General features: G+C 32.8%; 1 protein-coding gene across 1 annotated transcript in view; it reads left to right on the forward strand.

The window, feature by feature from the left end:
- Positions 1-25652, forward strand: part of LOC119601169 (serum response factor homolog) — a 92900-nt gene that overhangs the window by 66328 nt on the left and 920 nt on the right. The window lies entirely within an intron of this gene.

Consider the following 25652-nt stretch of genomic DNA (forward strand, 5'->3'; position numbering starts at 1 on the left):
GGAATGCTTCGACCATCTACGAGAGAAGACAAACGTTGGGACGACCAATTACGACATAGTTAATAAGACCACAGGAAGAACACCTCAGGAACTTTTATTCGGTTTCCAGCCTAGGGATATTTTACAAAATAAACTTGTCCTTGCCCTACACAGCAGCGATGTAATAGATGACCACACCTTGCAAGAATTGCGTGCCGAAACGGCTAAGAAGATCGATTTGCAGCGAGAAGTAGCTAAAAAACGTTATGAGGATTTGCCCGGATCTAGACGAACACAGAGTCACTGTACGTCAATTTATGCATCCCATAAAACCAAGCCATTTTTCACCACCAGTCGAACACGTGTCGTCAAGTGATGATGAGAAAGAAAACATCGGCGAGAACAGTCCAGCAATCAATCGAGGTCGATTGTGATGACAGGATGGCCGACTGAAAGCGCAAAAGTCTACATCACTGGTCAAGATGTCAAATGTCAGAAAAGAAGAAGGAGTAGAAGAAAAAAAGAAGACAGTTGAGAGTTGATGATGAGCGAAGACAGTAAATAACGTGCGGTATTTAATCGATGTGAATTATTAATACTTAAAAGGAAATAATTGAAATAAAATAAATGAATTGTTATGAAATTAATTAAAATAAAATCGTGTAGAGTGTTTAAACTTATTCTTGCTTATAAATGTGCCAAGAAATGCACTCTGTACCAAAATTGTAATGATATGCAAATTTGATAAATTCTATGAACTTAAGATTTTTGAATAAGTGATATATCAAAAGAATATGCGTTAATTATGGATTAAAATGAAGTATTCGAAACTGTCGTAGGTTGAAAACTGACAAAGTTATTTGGGTGAATATTTAAAATACATTGTGCCAAGAAATGTACTCTGTACCAAAATTGTAATAATATGCAACTTTTATAAATTTTATGAACATAAGATTTTTGAATAGGTGATATATCAAAAGAAAGTGCGTTTCTTATGGATTAAAATGAGGTATACGAAACTGTCGTAAACTGACAAAGTTATTTGCGTGAATAGGGAAAATACATTGTGCCAAGAAATGTACTCTGTGCCAAAATTGTAATGATATGCAAATTTGATAAATTTTATGAACTTAAGATTATTGAATAAGTGATATATGAAAAGAAAGTGCGTTTCTTATGGATTAAAATGAGGTATACGAAACTGTCGTAGCTTGAAAACTGACAAAGTTATTTGCGTGAATATTTAAAATACATTGTGCCAAGAAATGTACTCTGTACCAAAATTGTAATAATATGCAAATTTTATAAATTTTATGAACTTAAGATTTTTTACCAAAATTGTAATGATATGCAAATTAGGTGTATTTCTTCGGATTTGATGTAGTATACATCCTCCTATCAACCTACCTACCTACTTAAGTGGAAATACAACCCATTTGCTGGACAAATATTGAAAAAAAAAAAAAGAAAATATTCTTGAGTTATAAAATAATGATAGATATGCCACTCGCATCCCATTATGGGACTATAAAGCTCTTCAAGGAAATTTAATAAGCTTTCTTTTAAGCAAAAAAGAAAAAAGGGCCATTTTGAAGAAAAAAATATTTTTTAAAAAATTAAAAAAATTGGAAGGAATGAAGAAATAGCTATCTGAACTTCTTTGGACAATTTTTTCTAGGACCAATAGGTGAAAAGATACACTCATTTGAATAAAAACCTGTATGACCAAAATGTCCAACTTTGACCCCCTCTAAGTCCGGCAGTTCTTGACCGATAGAACTGAAAATACTTATGTGTCTGACCTACTACAAAGTCCAACAGCATTTTTCACATACGAACTAAACCATATACATACATACGAAAGCACATAATTTATGTGGTATAACTGCGTACTCAGTTTTTCATTTTCTGATCGTTTGTCCTTTTTAAAGAACTTCAAAATTGGAGGTACATACAATTTTTCAAAAATCTTTATAAAATATTTGTAGTCACCCTATTATAAGAATATGGGTATCAATCGAAAGAGGACAAATTTAATATTTATATCATTTCGTTTTATTTTTTAAGAATAAAAAGGTATAAAAATATCCTTATAAGTTTATCCTTTATTATCCTTGAAATTTTATAATAATTTTTTAAAAAGATATTAGAATGAAGTATATATCTTTCAAATTTGGTGTTCATATCTCTCTTTGTTTAACTTTTATTAATTTTTTTAAATTATCCCAGATAATAAATTAATAAATTTTTCACATCAGAAAACTTCAAAGGTTTGTTTTTACGAAAATAATATGAATAAAAATATGAAATTTGACAATGTGAAACGGAGTGTCATTTTCTCTACGATATAATTAAAAAAAAATATTAAGGTGGAAAACCTTATAGGATATGAAAGTATAAAAACCATTAAGGATATTATTTTAGTTTTTATCATGTCATGTTAAAAATACTTAATGTGGAAGAATGTTGGTATTTACCACTTTCAATTGATATCCATTAAATTGTTCTAAATCATATAGATTATAGTTTTTATTAAAAAATACAAAAATTAGGTAAATCCCAGCAAAAAATTATCAGAAAATGTAAACGATAAAATTGGGTAAAATTGCTTACTTAATTAAAAAAATCTTCCAAAATGCAATAAAGTAAGGCAGTGGTTTTGTAATTTTTAAAGTTCTGGTGTATCTTATTAGTATGTTTACTTAGAATGCATACTTTATTGATTATTTATTATGTCGGTGTTGCAGAAAAGTTTTAGAAAATCGATTTTTGGAATCTAGATAATTTTTGATATTTTATCATAATATTCATCTGTGTGTCCATGTTAACCTTGTGCTCACGGCACAGGTCGCCATTTTCGAGATAATTACCAAAATCATCCTCAAATCATCGCATTATTACACATATCCCCATATAACCGGACTTTTCGAATTTGTTGGCGCCGGTAACTCCTTTGCCAATAAAAATCTTATTTTTTTCCCAAAGAAAATTTTAAAAAACCTTTAATTTCTTTTTGAGCTATAAAAATATTTATTAAGAGCTTCTTGCTCGTTCCAAATTCAACTTATAACTAACTTAAGAAAAATTAAAAATTAAAGCCAGTTAGTGGTTTGTGTATATACAAAAAAAAAAATGTTTCGTTAAAAAAAAAAAAAAAAAAAACAAAAATAAAATATAGGAGGTGAAATTTACATAAATAAGACTTCGTGTCTTTTCTAAATTAAATATTGTTGGTAAATAAATATTGTTGAACTGAGTTCAACATATTCCGGCCGCTGAAGTGTGGCAGATACACCCCTTCCAATTCCCGGAGATTATCCAGCCAAAAGATGATTTTTGTGCTGTGGCAAAACCAGTTCTATTTTGTGCCATAGGGGGCTTTAAGATTTGAGAAGCAACATCACTTCCTAATACGCCATCAATTTCTTCAATTGTATGGGTGGGCTAGTGGCTGGTATCCATTAAAATGGTGTATTACACTTTGCATTTAAATTGGCTTCGGCAAGGCAAAGCCTATCTGCTTAAGGCGTGAAGACATTTTTATTGCATCACAGCTATCATGGGGAGAGGCAGGCTCCATAATAAATTGGCCATATGATTCGCCTAAAGAATTTGTTGTTGCCTTAAATTCTGGAAGCATATAGGCAACTTGTGGTACATTAATGTCGAGCAAAAAGTTGGTGTACATTTTTTGGCTACCATAATTTAAATTTACTCTCACTAGAGGTGGTATAAATTGACCGGGAGTACTTCCCTTATCAAACGGTGGAACATCAATTGGTGGTTGTGCCTCAAGTGGTGGTATAATGTTTTCAACATTTTCAATAGCCGTTTGAAGAGAAGGCAAAGCGGCGTTAATATTTATGTCTTCTACATTTACTAAAGCTTCATCCATTGGAAGCTCTTCAATATTTCCCTCTTCTGGAAAGAGCTCAGGTGGGTTATTGTCGTAGTCTTCAAAACTGGAGGACAAGGGGTCCCGTGTGGTGCGGTGAAGGAAGGTGTGATGGCGAGCGTTGCACAATTCATTATCGCCAATCGGGACTGAGCATCGGTCTCTAGAGGTGCACCATTGGCGATTGTGGAAGGGATCCAAACAATTTAAACAGTATCCCTTATTTTTAATTGATTGACGGCGAAGCTCGACATCCCAAGTTTTGAAGCTTTTACAATATTTTAAGGGATGGTTACCACGGCATACATGGCATCGGGGGCGTCTTTCCTCCATCTAAATATTAATAAAAAGAAATAGAAAGTAATATATACTGTGTTAAAAAATATATTGTGCGATTAACTATTCTTTAGTTGATTAATTTATTTTGTGGGTTTGCAGTTAGAATATCCAATTTCAAATTTGGTGAATTATCTGTGGTGGGAAGTAGGCACAATTTTACTATTGACCTTCGAATGGTTCCGTTTTGGGTAAGAACATCTGCTACCCAAACCTTACCATCACTTCCAGAAACTACGTTTGTGACGCGACCAAGGCGCCATTCAGTGGGTGGCAACAAGTCATCTTTTACCAGAACAATATCATTTAGCTTTAGATTTTCTCCTTCTTTTTTCCATTTATAGCGACGTTGCAACTCGACATATTCATTTTTCCATCGCTTGGCAAAAATATGCTGTAAAGCCTTCATTCTTTCCCAGCGTTTTAAATAACATAAATCTTTGAGGGGAGGATCATATGGAGCTTCAGGTGGAGCGGTGATAGGAGCACCTCGTAGCAAATGACCAGGGGTCAGAGGAAGCATTTTGTCCGGATTTTCAGTTATTGATGTGAGTGGTCTTGAATTTAATACTGCTTCGATTCTTACAAGCAGAGTTGTAAATTCCTCAAATGTAAAAGACAGAGTGTTAGTAATCTTCTTCAAGTGTAATTTCATGCTTTTTACTGCTGCCTCCCATAGGCCACCCATGTGAGGTGCATAAGGCGGTATGAAAGACCATGTAAATCCAAATAAGCTGTATTTTTCAACTAAAGCACGTTCTGTTGCTTTAAGGAAACTGTTGTGGTTCTTTAGTAGCGCATAACTTGCTCCGAGGAAGTTTCTTCCATTATCGGAGAATAACGTCGTAGAAAGTCCTCTGCGACCGGTAAATCTATCGAAGCAAGCAAGGAAGGCATCGGTGGAGAGATCAGAACAAGTCTCCAGATGAACTGCTCGTGTGGAGAAACAAACAAAGACTGCTGCATAGCCCTTTAGAATTTTGGCATTTCTCAAGTTTGATGATTTAATATTAAAAGGGCCAGCGAAGTCGACGCCAGTATACGTAAATGGCAAAGACAAGTTTACTCTTTCAGGAGGAAAGTCGGCCATTACTTGGTGCTGGAACCTTAGTTTATAAATGGTACAGGCTTTACAATTGCGAATACACTTCCGCACAAGTTTTTTTAATCTGGGAATATAAAATCCTTGTCTAATTGCTCGCACCATAATATGATGTTCTGCATGGAGTAGTATACGATGAGAAAAGTCAACGAGTAGTTTGGCCAGGTGGGACCTTTCAGGTATTATTATTGGGTGCTGTTCATCATAGCTAAGTCCAGAATTTCTAAATCGTCCACCAACTCGCATATGATGGTTTTCATCAATGAATGAGGTTAAGGTTAAAAGTCTGCTTCGTTGAGACAGTGGTTTCTTTTCATTTAAACATGCATAATCTTTTGAAAAATAAATTTGTTGACTTATAGATATGATCCTGTTTTTCGTAAATATTAACTCATCAGCAGTTATAAAATTTCCAGTGGAAGTTGGTTCTTTCATAATACGATGTATAAATCTAAAACAATAGCTAATGACTCGAAAGCACAATCCATGGATGAGAATCTTTCTAGGAGATCCAGTAGTTTATTTTCAGATAAATAAGGGTACTTTACCGTAGTATCTTCGTTGTTAGCTTTTAAATTAAAGTTCGAAATTGTATTAAAACTAACTTCCTGCTTCTTGGTTTCCAAATCGGTGGGATCAAAGGTGCGAGGTGTTGGCCACACATGCATGGGTTGTTGGAGCCAAGTGGGCCCCTTCCACCAGAGTTAGTTCTGTACAAGTTCTTGTGGGTAGCAACCACGGCTACCTAAATCTGCTGGATTTTCTTCAGTTTTCACATGTTTCCATTTATTTGTGCTAACAACGCTGAGAATCTGTGAAACTCGATTTCCAACAAATGTTTTTAGAGAGTTTGGATCCTTTTGTAACCAACCAAGGACGATTGAGGAATCGGTCCACATGAATAATTCATATGGAAAATTTGCGTCTTTGAATAAATTAGTGAGCAAAAGAGCGCCACATAATTCTAATTTTGGTACGGTAGTTCTCTTTAGAGGTGCAACCTTTGTCTTTGCTACTAACAGATTACTACTGATTTTGGCCTCTTGGTCTTTAGTTCTTATAAAATCATACCACAATAAGCCTTTTCTGAGGCATCACAAAACCCATGTATTTGTATACGGTAGCTAGGAGCAAACTCTATCCATCTAGGAATTTTTACCTCGGATATATATGGCAAATTTTCTGCAAACAAATTCCATTTGGTAAGAATTTCTGAAACCACATCGTCCCATTCGCATTTTGCTTTCCATAATTCTTGCATTAGAATTTTGGCACTCACCACAATTGGCCCTACCCATCCTGCGTCAAAGAGTCTAGCAATTACTGATAGAATTTTTCTTTTTGTGGTGTAGGGTGAAATTTCGATTGGATCTAGAATATAGTAGAAATAGTCATCCTTGGCATTCCAGCGGATTCCCAAAGTCTTAATTGTACTCGAATCATCAAACCTCAAAAAATCTTCATCCAGAAGATCCTCCCGGGGCAAATCTTGAAGTAGAAATCTTTCATTTGCGGTGATTTTCTTCATATGAAATGTTGCGGAATTTAAAGCTTTTATTAGTTGTTCTTGTTTCAATTTAGCTTCTTTTAAAGAGGATGATAGAGGATGTCGTCGACGTAAATCTCATCTTTCAGAATTGTGGATGCTATTGGATATAACTTCTTACAGTCTTGATTTAACTTCCGTAAAGTCCGTATGGCCAAAAAGTGGGCGCAATTAACTCCAAAAGTCACGGTCTTTAGTTGAAAGGCTTTCACAGGATTTTTAGTCGCTTCCAATTATCATATCGATGCTAGCTGGCTTGTAAAAATATGGGTCTGCAAGATTAATAACTTCTTACAGTCTTGATTTAACTTCCGTAAAGTCCGTATGGCCAAAAAGTGGGCGCAATTAACTCCAAAAGTCACGGTCTTTAGTTGAAAGGCTTTCACAGGATTTTTAGTCGCTTCCAATTATCATATCGATGCTAGCTGGCTTGTAAAAATATGGGTCTGCAAGATTAAGACCTTTTATTTCTCTTAGATTTTTTTATTTTAATAGGCCTGGAGGGCAACAAATTTGATAGCTTTGGTACCACAACTGCTTGTATTCTGAGTTTAAAATCAGAAACTTTAGATTTAAGAATAATAGAACATTTTCCCTTTAATTTTCCTACTACCGCTCCACCAAGTCCTGATATTTGAGAATTATGGCTTTCTAATGGTATGGAAAGATTCTGTTGAATTCGTGTGGAAATAAATGACTTCTCGGAACCTGTGTCTAACAAAGCTCGAACCATGAAATCTTCTCCAAATTGTTCTATGGTAACCAAGGCCTTCATTACGTGAAAAGTGATTTAAAATATTATCTTCCTGTGGGCTAACTGTAGCAGCATTTGGTGATGATTGATTATTAAAAGAGGAATTAGTACGCTGGGAGCCACTTGTGGTTGGCTTATAGTTTCTAACATTTCTATTCTTTTGGAAAGATAATCCGACATGTCTTGCCATGTGGGCCAATTCTTATGATCGGTTAAGGAATTTTCCCAAGATCGCATAGTTTCCTCAGGAAACTTTGAGATACACAAATATATTAAAATTGCATCCCAATTCTCTGTAAGTTTGAGTGCCTCGAAAATTGCTAAACTCTCACTAATTACACTTTGCACATGACGAATGGATTTTGCATTTTCATTTTGAACCGATTGTATTCCAAACATCTGCTTCATCTGTTGATATAATATCATAACGATAATAACGCACAGACACATCATCTTTACTATCTAATTCTGGTTCTTTTTCGTCATCTAGTACATAATTTTCATAACTTTCTATTAATTTAAACCATCTTCTGTCTAGCTCATTGTGTGATACCTCTAAATATGAAATATTTAGTTCTTCAGATGGTATCGATTCAAAACTATTGCAAAATGCTTCTACTTGATGTATGTCAAATTTACATCTTCTTCTAGCTGCCATATTCTCGTAAATATGTTCAAATGTATTTAAATTAATTCTATTATATGTGTATGTGACACTTTATTGCCATACAATATTGTCTACCACTAGTAGACATAAACAAAAAGTAATTTTATTTTGCAAATTTAAATTAATTTTGACCACCACTGTTGTTCCCTTTTTTTCTTACAACAAATATTTCAAGACTCATCGTTTTCTTTTTCCTTAACTGGTGTACGCTGATGTTGTTGTTGTCTTAAAATAGCTTTGCAATTCGCAGCAAATTATAAATCTCCACACAAAATTTATCAAGTGGATAATATTAATTTTCTATAAATGTTCTGTCTTCACTATGTTGTTGTTGTGATGAAAAATACTATGTTGTTGTTGTGATGAAATATCTTTATTTTGACAAAAATTTATCAAAAAAAAAAAAAAAGTTTATTGCAAAAAACACTATGTTGTTGTTGCGATGAGACAGTTTTATTCTTCTTCTCTTTTCCTATGCCCAAAATTTACCAAGTGGATGAAATAAATGTTTTATTTGCATAAAATTAAACCACTAGTATATTCTTTTGCCTTTTTACTTTACTTTATTTCACTAAGAATGTTGTTATTTATTTTTCTCTTGCATTTAATTTATTTTGTAACCCTTCACCACCACTGTTCACGACTAAATAATGTTTCATAATTATTTGCTTTTGTCTTGGATTGATACAAGGGGAACGTGTGGTAACAAAACACTGTAAGTGAGAATAGTATGTCAAATAGATTTCTATACTACTGCGTATGCCTACAAAGTTCCGTTATATTTCTTCTTTGTTTAATAGTGATGGTACTTTATGACGGAGATGGCCATATAATAAGAAATTATACTTTTTATTACTCTAGTGGAGTTGTGAAGTTTGATTTTTGTATTTCTTTCTTATTACTATTTTCCTTAGTTCTTTTCAAACTAATCACTCTTTAATCAGAATGATTTTCTAAATTAAATATTGTTGGTAAATAAATATTGTTGAACTGAGTTCAACAGAATTGGTTTTGTATAAGCATAACAGTGTCAAGATTGGGCCTCATTTGACCTTATCTCTATAAAAACGTCATTTCAGGAAAATAAAAATTTATGTGAAGTTCATCACACCCTCCTATATCACATTTTTAATATACTCATATCTTAATTATGCCCTATATACTTTCTTACTTTTTCTTTTCTGTAGTTTAAAAAGAAATTGTTGCTAACGTGCGATCAAATAAAATTGACAAATCTAAACAAGTAACTGTTTATATTTTTTTGGTGGCATGACTTGGTATAATCCAAGAAGAAATAAATCTAAATAAAAAGAGTGTCTGCCTTATATTAGTGCTTCGCGCGTTCATTAAAGTAAGGTAGACAATGGTTTTTCTTATTAAGTTGAATTAAAGTACAGAATTAATAGAAGAAAACACACCCGATTGTATTAAGTTTTACATCTTTTTGCTTCCGCGAAGCACTAACGTAAGGCAGTAGAACCTGTTTTAGCGATCATTTACGAAGAGATATACATAAGGGTGTTTTTATGATGCTATAGAAAAAAATATATAAAAATATACATATGTTTGTATATTAGAGTGGGTCGGTCTCTATGGACAAAAAAAAACATTGTGTCAGTCACCCCCTAGAATTAAAAATATGTTAATAACATTTCCAAAAATATAAAAAATATTTTTTTGCCACGCCTAGAAATACCGCCCTTTTTGTTTTTTATATATTACGCCGCCATTTTAAGTCCGATCGTAACATGTCATATATCAATATTTATGGCTTGACTGTAGCTATATTTCACTCTTAGAAAATTTTTTTATTCGACGTCATACTCTATGCGTGACTTCTGATATCTCGGATCCTTCCCCAAAATCTAAAATTGTGGCTATACTGGAATGAAGTACATTGAATTATGTGAACTATTAGCTTTTAAAATGCTCACTTTTATGCAAAAACACCTATTTTATAGATATTTAAAAATGTTCAAGTATTTATCAACCGTTCTCACAACAAACAATTAATTTGCCAGAAAAAACAGTCGAAAATTTTTTTTAATGAACTATGTAAAACAGAAATCCTTTTAATTTTTTCAGTTATAAACCATTTCAGATCCAACTTCCTTTCAAAATAAAAGAAAGTTAACTACATATATCCTACAGCAATATAGTGGTTTAGCTATGTCTGTCCTACTGTCAGTCCATGTAAAACTTGTTGTCAAACTACAAATCGCAATTTTCCAGATAATTTGATGAAAATAGGCTCAAATATTTCATTTTACCAAAGGACGAAGTTGTTTGAAGATGGATTAAATCGGAGCCTTTAATTGTGGCTTACCGTTATTTCCCTCTTAAACACTACCATTATCATAAAATTCTGCATATCTAACTCCTATATGAACATAAATCCCTCCACTAAATTTTGTTGGGATCGGTCTATAATTGATCCTAGCTCCCATAGGCTCTTTCAGAAAATCAGTTTTTCATCAATAAATTGCTTGAAAAGTAGTGGACAAATTTCTATATAAATGCTTTATTAAAAAAGAAATCACATTTTAGATATACTCATAACTGGTATCATTCCCGACTAATATTTATACCCTACACCTCTATAGCGGTGTACAAAAATATTGGTCCTACACTCACCTTAAAGTATACCGATCGATTCAGAATAATTTTTTGAGTCGATTAAGGCATGTCTGTCCGTAAACCTTGTGCGCAAGGTACAGGCCGCAATTTTCAAGATAATTTGATGAAACTTGGACCAAGCATGTTTTTGGGCACAGGAACGAAGCCCAAATTCGGTCCATTATTTCACCAAGCCCCCATACAACCGTACCTCCCGATTTGGGCTTTTTATGCCATAATTATGTCAAATATACTATTATCTCTCTAAAAATTAACACAAATAAGTTTTATATAAGCATAAATGACACTGCAGATTTTCGTAATGATCGGCCCTTATTTGACCCTAGCCCCCATACAAACCCCTCTTCAAAAAATGTCTTAGAGTCTAAAATTGACTTGTAACCATTTGTATCGCAATGAAACAAAACTAACTGTTATTTAAAAATATATCCTTTTCCCAAATTTAATAAGGATTGGCCCATATTTGACCTATACTCCTATATAAAGCCTCATTTAGAAAATTTTGATTTTTATCAAATAACTTGCTTAAATACTTTGGAATTAAGGTAAAATTCAATATAAAAGTTTTTTTATGAAAAATACAAATTTTAAAAATATACTCATAGTGTAGGATATTATATGGTCGACCATGCCCGACTATACTTTCCTACTTGTTTTTTATTAGTTTTTATTTCAGGAACTTCTTTAAAAATATATAACTATTTAAGAAAAGTTAATATATCTTTAAATAAATTTATTACATTTTATAAAAATTAGTATAAACATTTTTGAAAATTGTTAAAAAAAAAACGAGAAACATGCAAGTAATTGTATGGTAAAAACATGAAATATTTTTATAAACTCCTTAATTTTTCATCGATTTTTATAAAATAAAATGTTTAGTTTTTATGCACCTACGTGATTTTGTTATTAATGAATAAAATTAAATGCTGAATAAAATTATCTTTCTTGTGTTAAGATAGGGGGCAGAATGAAATTTTTGTATTGTAAATTAATTTGAAAAAATAGTTTTCGACCATATCCCTAGCAAATTAATTGTTTGTAGTTAGAACTATACAGGTAGTTTTAAATACCTGTAAAATAGCTGCTTATGCATAAAAGTGAGCATTTTAGAAGCAAATAGCTCATATAATTAAATGTACTTTATTACAGTACAGCCTCAATTTTAGATTTTGGGGAAGGATCCGAGATATCAGAAGTCGAGCATAGAATATGACGTCGAATTAAAAAATTGTCAGAGGGTGAAATATAGCTACAGTCAAGCCATAAATATTGATATATTATATGTTACAATCGGACTTAAAATGGCGACGTTATATATAAAAAACAAAAAGGGCGGTATTTCTAGGCGTGGCAAAAAAATATTTTTTATATTTTTTGAAATGTTATTAACATATCTTTAATCGTAGGGGGTGACTGACTCAACATTTTTTTTCGACCCACCCTAATGTATATACAATCAGTTATTGATTTGATCTTAAAGCGAGTAGTGCTAACGTAAAACTGTAAGTGTTGTGAAGAGTTAAAAAAGTTTACACCAACACATATCTAACTGTAAAACAAAAGGTACGTATTGTATTTTGTAATAAATTTTAAAAATATGTATATTAGGGTGATGGGTATACAATATTTCGTATAGCCGAATTTAACACAGCTATTTGATATACATATTTACCCACTTACTATATTTATATGGACACAAAATTACAAAATATTTTCTTATTTTTCAGCAATATGGGTCGAATAGAAATTAACAAAAATGAGATAGAGCTGATTTATATGGAGGAAGAAATCACAGAGGAAACGCGAGATGTTACATAGTATCTTAATTTAAGGTTTTGTGTTTTATTTATTTATTTATATTTTTAAAATTTGGTTTTGATATTTTATATTAAAATAAAAAACAAAATTATTAAAGAATATAAAAACATGCGTTTTATTACATTAAAAAAGCATTACAAAGGGTTTTAGTAACGTATAAATAGAATATATTCAATAAAGTCTTATATAGGAGCATTAATGATGCGCATTCATAAAGCACAGATCTACAGTGAGGGAAAAAAGTCAACATACACCCTATGATTATGGCGTAATTGAGTAGTAGTAAAGACAATAAATAAAAAGTTGGTGGGAACATTAAGTATTTCGATAAATTCATTTATTTAGACAGACAAAATATATTTAAGAAATATAACAAAAATAATAAAAAGAAAAAGATAAATAATTCCAGGGAAAAAAGTGTACATACAGCTTCAAAAGGTAAATTTTAGTTAAAACTTCGTGGAAATGCTCTATTATTTTACACTTTTTTAATATTTTGTTGGTCCACCTTGGGCTTCAATAACAGCTGCTAGTCGTCTTGGCATTGATGTAACTAAATTTTCCGTTATATCGGGAGTGATTTCCGACCAAGCTTGAATTAGTGCTGTTTTAAGGGTTTCGCGGCTACTAATGTGATATTTTCGAACTTTTTTTAAATAAATTTTCTAAAATATCCCACACGTGCTCAATGGGGTTTAGATCCGGGGATTGGGGGGGGGGGGGGCGAATTAAGTTGCCTTTGTGCATAATATAGAAGCCAATCTCGTACTATATGCGCTATATGTTTAGGATCGTTGTCCTGCTGGAATATCCACTGTGTTCCGAGTCCTAATTTATCCACGGATGGCTTCAAATTTTGTTCTAAAATATTCTTATAGAAATAACGATCCATGTTTTGCCCTATAAAAACTAAATTCTCCACTCCAGATGAAGCCATCGCTCCCCAAACCATTACATTACCACCACCATGTTTAACAGTACTTGTTATATTTTTAGGATCAAGTGCTGTATTGGGTTTCCTCCAGACTTTTGATCCGCCATCACTTCCGAAAATGTTAAATTTACTTTCATCAGTAAACATAACACGATTCCAAAAATCAGTACCCTTATCGATGTGTGCACGGGCAAATTCTAATCGAAGTTTATGGTTTTTCTCCGAAATTAGTGTTTTTTTAAGTGCGATCCTGCTACGAAATCCATTGTCATGCAAAGCATTCCTTATAGTTTTTGGATTCACGATCTTATTGGAACATTATGCTATTTTCGGTTGTACCATTTTTGTTGTAATTCCTTACAATTGTTTGTACAGTAGAACGGCTTAAATTCACAATGTTTGCGATTTCTCCATACGATTTATTCTTATTTCGCAGTTTTATTACAAGATTTCTAACTGAAATCTGTATCTCCTTACGATTTTCCATTTTTTTAAATTTTATGCGGAAAAAATAAGCTTTGAATATTTGTTTACACTTTAAACTATAAACAATGTAAGAGTTGTAAAGCTATAATGGGGTTCCCCACTTTTTGCACCTGTTTTTTGTATTGAATTAGTAATCTCCAAAAGTATTTACTTTTTTTATAAATTTTTTTTGCATGAATTATCATAACTTTTAAAGCTTTACACAAATACTAATTAATTTTGCTAATAATATTTGCACATTTTCCTATATACAAAAATAACAAGGTGTAAGTAGACTTTATTCCTTCACTGTAATAAAATATAAACTACATGATGTAAGTGCAACTAGTTGCTATTAAATAAACGCTTTTTGGGTTAAAAACCTATTGCTTCTAAGTGGCTCATCTCAAACAAAAATCATGTACTTTTAATGCGCACCAGTAAGTGAATTCGGATTTAGTCTCCCTTACAAAATAGCAGACAAGCAGTATTTTTTTGCTGGGATCAAGGACCTCAAACCTCCTCACCATGAATAAAAAAGTTTGGAATAGCTTTATTGCTAATTTTTGGGCAATCATAAGTCAAAAGATTATAGATTTGGTCGAATTATTCGGCATAATCGGTGGGAAATTAATTTTTTTGGGACATTTATTTTTTAAACTTAGGAGATTTCATGGACGTTTTGTCAAACCTAAAAGAGTTATATTGTCGATGGACATAACTTCCACTTTTAAAAGTGTCATTATGGCCATGGTCTTTGTGACATTATTAAAATATATATATATATTATAAAATATGTGTAGGATTTACGAAAGTGGTACTCTTATCTGGATAGAATTGCTCTTAACTTAACTGCTGCAAGGAATTGCCAACATAAAATCATCAAAATATGTTTAATTATATTAATGACCAATATCAGTTTAATATGAAGTGAAGATATGTTTTAAAATTCTTAAATGTGTTTTTAAATCATTTATTCTCAACACAAAGAAAACTTAAAGGTAAAATCCATAACAGACCGATTTCAATAATTTTAAACAGCCTTCGTTATTGGATCCAGAGAAGAGTATGTAACAAATTTTAAGAAATTATATTGAAAACTGCGAGCTGTAGCGAGCATACAATGTTTACACGGTCTGAAGGACGGACATAGCCTCATTGAATCAGAAAGTGATTCGGAACCGACTGGTATACATTAAAACAAATATTTTTGCGTATTACAAACATCAGCACATGGTGACGATTTTTGGATAGATAGTATATTAGACGTATGTAGTTAAGAGATAAAAGGCCCAAATCGGAAGGTTCGGTTGTATGGAGCATTCAAGTAATTTATTTATTTTTATAAAACTTTTTGTGCCACATTTCATCATGGTACTAGTATTTATAAGTGAATTTTGGACATTCAATTCATTTTCTGAAAGGGACTTTCTATAAGGGCTATGGTCAAATGAGGCCTGTTTATGACGAAAATTGACAGTGTTATTTATGGCTATATAAAACTTAGTTGTGCCAATTTTTTGAAAGATAGTAGTATATTTGTCGTAGTTATGAGCTAAAAGGCCCAAATCGGTAGGTCCGGTTATATAGGGACTAAGGAAAAAATTGATCCGATCCTTATAAAATTTAATATCGATTTGAGTTTATATAAAACTTATTTTTCCAAATTTCATCGTTATCCTACTGTTTATAAGTGAATTGTGGACATTCAAGTCATTTTCTGAAGGGGACTTTGTATGGGGGCTAGGGTCAAATAATGCCCGATCTTTACGAAAATCACTAGAATTATTAAGATTTATATAAAACCAAGTTTTGAACATTTTTGTAGAGATTAGTTTGACTCAAGCTGAGGGAGGGCAGATTGTCCACCACCTGCCAATATTATATTCCCCGCGGACCAAAAAACTGAAAAAAACAACATGGAAAATAAAAAGATGAAAGTTACGATGCAGGGCCTAAATAACCCAGTACCGGCGGCAAGTGTTGATCCACTCGCGAGTCACGTGTCGTCGTCATCCTGCAATCGTGAGCAAAATACTACTACGGATGTGGGTACCTTGGCCTCCATGGCGGACAATGCGTCAAGTGTACAGCATGCCATTGGGAAAAACATAGGATGAAAGAGAAGGATGTACTCGGAGAGAGCTCTAAGCTACCTCAGCCTTTAAATATAGGTGAGGGTTCCGACTCTAAATCCACAGATGATAATAACAGCACCATTATAGGAAATCCCAAAAAGGATGAAGTAGAGCAAATGGTTAAACAGGTGAGTGATAGCATAGCTAAACTACCTGTTACTAAGAAAATACTATCTGGAGCACAGAGGAGAAAGTTGAAAAAGATGCTTCTGGAAATCATTGTTAGTCAATCTAACGGACTCTCTCACAAGATGTGAGGCAAAGAGGATCAGGTCTCCCGATGAGTTGACAACTGAGAAGAAAAAGAGCTCCCCGTCTTCTAATACACAGTCAAAGCCAAGCCATACTTCACTCAAAGGAACCTCAAGTCAGAATCCTGAGAGTCAGGGTGACAACGCCAAGATAGATATTCCGAAGACGATCAATTCGGCGAAATCAACCTCGAAGGTACGTGTATATCAAAAGAAGCCCCGAAAAGCGAGGAAAGAGAGGCTAGACAGTAGAAAAGGAAAAGAGCCGCCATCTTACGCCAAAATTGCCAGAAGATGACACCGGAGCGATCTCTGCTATGCAGTTTACGATGCCGGTAATCCGACAGGCAAAATTCCAATAGACCAACAGAGTAAGGTAGAAGATCTGGTGAACAATAAGATAGTGGACCATGCAATCGCTTCAAAGGGCAAACAACCAATAGAGAGCGTGTCGCAGCTCACGCTCTCTATTGGTTGTTTGCCCTTCAGCATGGGCGCGATGTTGATGAGGTTGGCATCTCACCAATGTGTTAGCACCCTAAAGAACTTGGTGGAAAGTACCTCTCCTCCCTGGGACGGCGCTAAGCTGGGACTGACAAAGAAGAGCGAGCTGCTCTTAAAGTCCACTGTCTACATAAAAGGATAGGGCAGTAAACTGGCTAATGAACGAATACTGGAAATTCTTGGTGGTCAAAATGCTGAGCTGGCTGTGGAAATCTATGGCTAGTTTTGCCAAGAATAAAGGTAAGGCTTACTTCGCCTATAAAGCTGTCATATTCAAAATTCGGAAGGTGCCGATTATAAGGGCTGTTACAACAAGCCTCGAAAAGGACATTAAAATACCTAAGACCACAGCATCAGTAGCAACTACTGATAACGTTAAGGAGTCAAATCCTAAAAGCGAGGAAGCTACCACTAACTCGACAAAAGAAGGTGGAGCTGCCCTTTCCAAAGTTGGGGAAGCGCCGATTTAAAGGGATGTCAAAACCGGCCCCGATAAGGACACTAAAAAACCTAAGACGGTACCCAAAGCATCATTAGCAAGTACTGGAAATTTTGAGGAGTCAAATCCTAAAAGCGAGGAGGAAATCAGTCACTCGCCAGAAGACAGAACAGCAGAGCAGACTGCTCTTTCTATTCCTGATAAGGACACCGCAGTGCCATCAATGGTACCCACTGCATCAATAGCCACTTCAGGTTACCCGGAGGAGTCAAATCTAACGAGAGAGGATGTTATCACTAACTCGCTAGAAGACAGTTCAAATGGATGACAATGATTGAGGTTATCCAAATAAACCTCCATCGGAGCTAGATGGCTACCAACGCTCTGATGGCTAAAATTAACACAGGTAATATATATATATAGCTTTAATCCAGGAACCTTGGACGATTCGCAACAAGGTTTCTGGATTAAATCTCGTAAATTTCCAACTTTTCTACGCTGATACAGGATCTCGACCGAGAACATGTATCTTATGTCACAAGAACTTATGTTTTCTCGGATGCAACGGTGCTGAAGCAAGGTCGTGGCAACATATACCTTGCACCTGTTTATCTGCCTTTCGATTCTCCGACACTACCACCAAAGTCGGAGCTAATGAAACTGGTCGAAGAGTCACAAACAAAAAATAAGAAAATTGTAATAGATGTGATGCCAACTCCCACCATGTAGCTTGGGGTAGAACAAACACCAATTGCAGGGGACAAGCCCTTATGGATTTCGTTAATACTAAAGACACATCGAACTTAGGTAATAAAGCTACCTTCGTCAATAGAATCAGAGAAGAAGTATTAGATATAACTATATGTTCAGAAGAGCTTATAAACGAAATTCAAGATTAGAGACTTTCGGACGAGCACTCCTTTTCTGACCATCGGTACATAAGATTCAAAATACTACGGCCGCCACCAAAGCCGATAAGGAATAAGTTTCGGAATAAGTCTAAAACTAATTGGACAATGTTCGGTTCCTTACTAAAGAACCGTTAATGTCAGGACACTCTTCAATGTCGAAATAAAGAGGACATAGACGCCAAAGTAGAAATGCTCACAAGTGCCTTGGTTGAATCGTTCGAGGACAACTGGCCTCTGCGAGGGCGGAGATTTGCCCAGGAGAAACCCTGGGTAACCGGGGAGATCCGGAAACTTGGTAATTCCTGGAAACTTTTCTGTGAACAGGTAGACAGCGTAAATAAAGTGTCGAAGATAACAAAATTCCTATCCAAAACTCATGTCCAACTGGAATCTATGGTCGATATACGGGCAGGAGGCTGGAGGATATGGAGGAGACAATGAAACTCCTAATGGACTCTCATTTCCCACCCGGTATATCGAATAACATAGATGAACCGATATTGGAGGAAGGGGAGGCTAACACGGAAATTGTAATTACATCTGATATGGTTAAAGGGGCAATCAAGAGCTTCGCTTCGACCGATAAGTCTTACGTGCTTCCTACTTAAAACCGGAAACTATGAAACGCTGCACAGTGGGTTCGATGACACCGAAAGTGGAGATTAATTCATGGGAGCCGTAATTAAATTTTTTTTTTTAAATCGTTAAATATACATAAAAAGGCATATTCTGAAAAAAGATACACTGAAAATCTTTTTTTACGATTTTATAAACATTTTTATTTTTCGGAAAATTATTGTTTGTTTCAGAATATTCGCCGTAATTTTAAAATGGAAAGTGATTTTTTTAAAAAATGAGAAGCAAACGAAAGCAATATAAGCTTTCTTTCTAAAAAATAAAAAAATAAATATATATTTTGCATAAATATGAACATTAGTGTAATTTAAAGTCTGAAATTGGGTTCGAGAATTTTACAACTTTTTTAAAAAAGTAACGAAATGAATTTTTATAATTTTTTTTTGTTTGTCAACAATTGTCATACACTTAAAAAGAAACCGTATTAAACAAAAAGAAAAAAAAAGAAAAAAAAAAATGTTTGTCTGTTTGGGAACGTTTTTTCAATTTTGTGGACAATGGGCTTAATTTACAAATTTTATTGTACATTTAAAGTAGAAAGCTATAAATGATTAAATAAAATTTAAAATTAAAATATATGGAATATATTATTAAAAAGATACATAAAATATAATAAATACATATATAAATTTTTCTACATAATTGATTTAAACTCCTATTTGTCCTTACGACAAAATTTCATGAATTCTAAAATTTGTATAAAATGTTAATAAAAAACAATATTTGAATTTTTTTATGCATTTTGTTTGTATTTAAGAAAAAAATTATATATTATACATTAACTGTTTTAACAATCTGCATCATAATCTTCCTCATCTGTATCATTATGTTCATCCTCACCTTCATCATCATAATCTTCACTATCATTACTCTCACTATTATGTATTTCTTGAGAAATAATAGGCATTAGCAAAAGCTGTAGTTCGGAATTTGATAATTGTTGCTTTTCTTTCCGCTCATTTTGTTTATTTATACTAGATATGAATGGATCTGAACTGAGAAAAAATCTTCATTCGACTTTTCTCGGCTGCATTTGCGAGCAAATCCTTATTTCTGGCTTCCTGAGCTTCTTCTGAAAGTTCTCCAATCGGTAAAAGGACATATTTTATGATTTCGGGACCATGAATTAAAAATTTATGTATTGTAGGAGTCATACAAAACCATGGATATTTTTGCAGTGTTATGAGCAAAATTGCGAAAATTCTCTAGGTGGATTTCGTGACCACAGGAAATAACAACTAATATTGTGCGCATTTTTTTTATTAAGGCCAAATCAACTTTCGTTATTTCTGCTGATATTTCTGCATTTTTAAAGAAAACGTCTTGCTGTATTTCCGTCGTTAAAATTTCCGGAACCTGGCTTTGGCTGATCCACAATTAAAGCAGTTCTTACCCGAAATTCTTTTTTAATTCGTGATTTTGTTTCCGCAACTATTTTCTTATCCCCATCCGACCTTGCTTGCCACTTATTTATTGGTATTTTATTTATTTTAGTGCAGGAGACACTCAAAAAATCGTATCCACCCGTGAAGTATTGAACGGCCAAACTCCAAAGTATCACTGTTTACTTCCCTAACAATCATTGTGTCAATTGAGTTAAACATCTTACTCGTAGCGCCACACAAATAGCACTTCTGTGTAGAGCGCGTGTCTGTAATCGCGTTACACACTTTTCCATCTATCATTACTAAAGATAATTCATGGTGAACTTTTATAGAATTTTCTCCGACCGAAACTAATGAGTCTATAAGATTTGTTTTTTCATCCTCAACCGTTTTCTTTTCTAATTTTGAAACACTTGTTGTTTCCTTAATATACTAAATTTTTAAAGGTCGGCAAAATCTCGTTGATGAAGGACGAGAATTTTTCCAAATTGTTATATTATTGAGTTTGAGAGGTACAATGGACGTTATAAAAACTGCAGAGTCGCTTGAACTTGAATCTTAAAAAGCCTGTTTATAGGAACTATGTCCAGAACTTCCATCAAAACCCCACTTTTAATGCAATTTTACATCAGATAGTTTTTCTTTTTTTTAAATAATAACACATTTTGGAATTTTAAATATTCGTTTAATGCAAAATTTTACTTTTTTCACTTTTTAAAAAATAGCAAAAATTTTTAACTTTGACAGCTCACTACGGAGTCAGCTGACAAGATAGATGGTTGAAGATTTACATAGTGATGTAGAATTTTAACTAGTTTTATCCGATACCAAATGTTAATACAAGAACTTAATTTTAAAAATTCAATTAAGCGTCACTTTCGACCCATTTCAACCCAACGTGCGCTGATCCCAGATAGAATGTCTTGGTCTAGTGGAACATTAGAGCAAATACAAGTAGGAATCCGTTGTTACACGGATGGCTCTAAATTGGGGGACAAAGTGGGGCTGGGGTTCTATATTGAAGACCCGGAAACAGAAATATACCACCGTTTACCAAATCATCACACAAGCTTCCAGGCAGAAGTACGAGCAATAACGGAATGCGTAAATTGGATTAGAATAAATATGGCGCCCACAGCGCAAAAGCTGAACTAAAAATATGGGTGAGAGAATCCCATAAGGCCTCTTGAAATAATGAAACAGTGGGTAGAACCACGAAGATCCTATGGGGTGACCATGATGAGAGCAAGACGAAAAATCTCCTCAAAATGAGCAAGTTTGAAGTTAGAATGATGGTACGTATTCTGAGTGGACACACAGGATTACGACCACATCTATGCAAAATTGAAAGATGCTCACAACAGGCCCGAAGTGTATTTCTTCGGATTTGATGTAGTGTACATCCTCCTATCAACATACCTACCTAAAACTTTTGATACATCAAAAGAACGTGGGTATCTTATGGATTAAAATGAGATGTACAAAATAGTTGTAGCTTGAAAACTGTCAAAGTTATTTGCAGGAATGGAGAAAATACAATGTACTAAGAAATTCACTCTGTACCAAAATTGTAATGATGTCCAAATTTGATCAATTTTAGAACTTAATATTTTTGAATAAGTGATATGTCAAAAGAATGTGCGTTTCTCAAGGTATACAAAATTGTCGTACCTTGAAAATTGTGAAAGTTATTTGCATTAATAAGGAAAATATAATATACTAAGAAATGTACTATGTGCCAAAATTGTAATGATATGCAAATTTGATACATTTTATAAACTTGAAAAGGTTTCAGAGTATCTTTGGAATATAGTGGCCAAATTGCACTTTTTCACTTTTAAAATTTTTGAAAAAGTAACATAAATATCTATAAAAAAATGGAATTTTAAAAAGTCGTTAATAATTAAATCTTTGTCTGTAAAGATGGTTTAAAATAACACCTTTTCATACATATTAATAATATATTTGCTATCGAAAAAATTTTTGAAATTTTATATTAAATGGTAGATTCGCACAAAAAAGTTATGGCATTAATTAATAAAAACATTTTCTGGAAAAATATTTACAAAAACATACAAACGTACAGAAAAAAGTCTTAGCTTTAGGCATATTCAATTTTTATCAAAAAACTCATTTCTAAATATTTACTTTATGCCAACTTTACTTAAATGAGACCCAAATGTACACTGTAGCATATTTAAAAATGTAATAAATTTGTTTAAAAAAAATTATAATATCATTTTTATACCCTTCCCCTTCGTGAGAAGGGTATATATAAGTTTGTCATTCCGTTTGTAATTTCCAAAATATAATTTTCCGACCCCATAAAGTATATATATTCTGAATCCTTATAGATAGCGGAGTCGATTAAGCCATGTCCGTCTGTCTGTCTGTCTGTCTGTCTGTTGAAATCAGTTTTCTGAAGACCCCAGATATCTTCGGGATCCAAATCTTCAATAATTCTATCAGACATGCTTTCGAGAAGTTTCCTATTTAAAATCCGTAAATAAACAACGGAGATATAAGCAAAAATCCGAGACAACCTCTGAAAATTTCATAAAAAATAAGTAACAACAAACTGCTCATTCATTGCGTTGTGTATTTTGTTTTTGTGTTTTTGATTACTTCGTTTCGGAATGTGTTTCATTGCCTTGTGTATGTTGTTTTTGTTTTTTGGCGTATTCAGTTTCGTATGTTTGGATGGCTGTGTATATTGTTTTTGTTTCTTGGTGTATTCAGTTTCCTATGTTTGGATGTCTGTTAGTTTCATTGCGTTGTTTTTGTGCATTTTGTTTTTTTGTGTATTTAGTTTCGTATGTTTGGATGTCTGTTGGTTTGCCTGCCATTTGTGTGTTTATTTCGTTTAGCGTGGTTGTTGTTTATTATGTTTTGTTATTGCTATAATAATGATATAGTCAGGAAAATGAAATAAATTAAAATTTTTTTTTTTCTTCTGAATGTCAAGCTTTTTGCCGATTTCGGTTTGGCAAACCTTCCTTAAACACATTCAAATAAATGTTGTTAATTTGTTTTGTATTTTACTTGTATTTCGTTATTGTAACAAAAACAAAATACAAATAAAATTTTTCCTAAAGTACACGCACTTTATCTAGAAACAACACACAGTGGTATAGGAAAAAAAAAAAGAGGGAAATAATTCGGTAACTTCTAAACGGTTAATCCGATTTTAATGAAATTTGGTGTGCACAAAGAGGAGGTGTTGTCGAGTTTAGGTTTTGAATTTGGACCTTATAGGCCAACCAGGGGCCCGGCGGGGGGTCATCAAATTAGGACACCTCGGCTATGTTAAATTTTTAAAACGATCCTATTTCTTCATTTGAGTTCCGATTTAAAAAAAATTTCGTATATAGAATCTCCTCATCGAGCACTATAAAAAATGTTGTCATAGCAGTAAATTATCTCTTATAGTTTAGGAGATATTCGCATTTGAAAATTAAAATTTTAAAATTTTTACCGTCCTTACTTTAGTTTTTTTTGATAATAGCAGGTCCAAATATTCCCGATTTTCGCCATTTTGTTTTATTCGCTTAACAACAAGTTTATATATCAAGCAGTGAAAGAATTATGTAAAAATCATGACTGAGTCCAAAGTTATAGGCATTTTAATTTAAAAAATTAAAAAAAGGCGATTTTTTGTCATTTTTTTGGGAAAAAAGTATCTTTTTCTTTTTAAGTTATCTAAAAAGTTTCTAAGAAGATGTATATAGAATTTATACTTTTTGGAAAGCTGACTTTACATAAAGTACGATAAATGAAACAAAACCTAAAAATTTTTGATACCGAGGGGACCAGGTCCATCCAAAAAAACCCTATTTTTTATGGAAAATTAAATTTTGAGCAAAAATTCTCAAATCGCATAGTCGATATCAAATTATAGTGACCTGTTTTATATGACCCAATATGTTCTTAATCATTTTGTAACGGGTTTCGATAACCCCGCCCCTGGTATGGATATAATAGGCAAAAAACTAAAAAATCCCATTTTTGGGATTTTTGAAAACTTTTTTGGGAATTCCGGGATTTCTAATAAGAAAATTCGAAATTTTGATTTAATTTTGGATTTTAAGTAAAAAAATCTACCTAACTGTAAAATTTCATCAAAAAATATTCATAAATAAAATTTTTATTGCAATTAGAAAAATTTGTATCTTCGCAAAAACTGAATAAAAAACATTTTTTAATTTTTTTTAAAAAAAGTATTCCGCGAATTTTTTAATTTTCAAAAATTATATACAGTTTTGAAAAATAGACAAAATTACCTTTCCATTGATATATAACATGCCTACCTAATGTTTTTTAAGTGACAAATTAATTAGGGAAAACTCAACATCTTTTAGAAAATTTGCCTAGCACTATTATTTTCATCCATAAGGTTAACTCTTAAATTTGTTACATATATGGATGAAAATAATAGTGCTAGGTAAATTTTCTAAAAGATGTTGAGTTTTCCCTAATTAATTTGTCACTTAAAAAACATTAGGTAGGCATGTTATATATCAATGGAAAGGTAATTTTGTCTATTTTTCAAAACTGTATATAATTTTTGAAAATTAAAAAATTCGCGGAATACTTTTTTTAAAAAAAATTAAAAAATGTTTTTTATTCAGTTTTTGCGAAGATACAAATTTTTCAAATTGCAATAAAAATTTTATTTATGAATATTTTTTGATGAAATTTTACAGTTAGGTAGATTTTTTTACTCAAAATCCAAAATTAAATAAAAATTTCGAATTTTCTTATTAGAAATCCCGGAATTCCCAAAAAAGTTTTAAAAAATCCCAAAAATGGGATTTTTTGGTTTTTTGCCTATTATATCCATACCAGGGGCGGGGTTATCGAAACCCGTTACAAAATGATTAAGAACTTATTGGGTCATATAAAACAGGTCACTATAATTTGATATCGACTATGCGATTTGAGAATTTTTGCTCAAAATTTAATTTTCCATAAAAAATAGGGTTTTTTTGGATGGACCTGGTCCCCTCGGTATCAAAAATTTTTAGGTTTTGTTTCATTTATCGTATTTTATGTAAAGTCAGCTTTCCAAAAAGTATAAATTCTGTATACATCTTCTTAGAAACTTTTTAGATAACTTAAAAAGAAAAAGATACTTTTTTCCCAAAAAAATGACAAAAAATCGCCTTTTTTTAATTTTTTAAATTTAAATGCCTATAACTTTGGACTCAGTCATGATTTTTACATAATTCTTTCACTGCTTGGTATATAAACTT

The sequence above is a fragment of the Lucilia sericata genome, unplaced genomic scaffold (assembly GCF_015586225.1).
Source record: "Lucilia sericata isolate MDLA Ls3-8-SP2 unplaced genomic scaffold, ASM1558622v1 Contig000146F_arrow, whole genome shotgun sequence".
In the NCBI taxonomy this organism is placed as follows: domain Eukaryota; kingdom Metazoa; phylum Arthropoda; class Insecta; order Diptera; family Calliphoridae; genus Lucilia; species Lucilia sericata.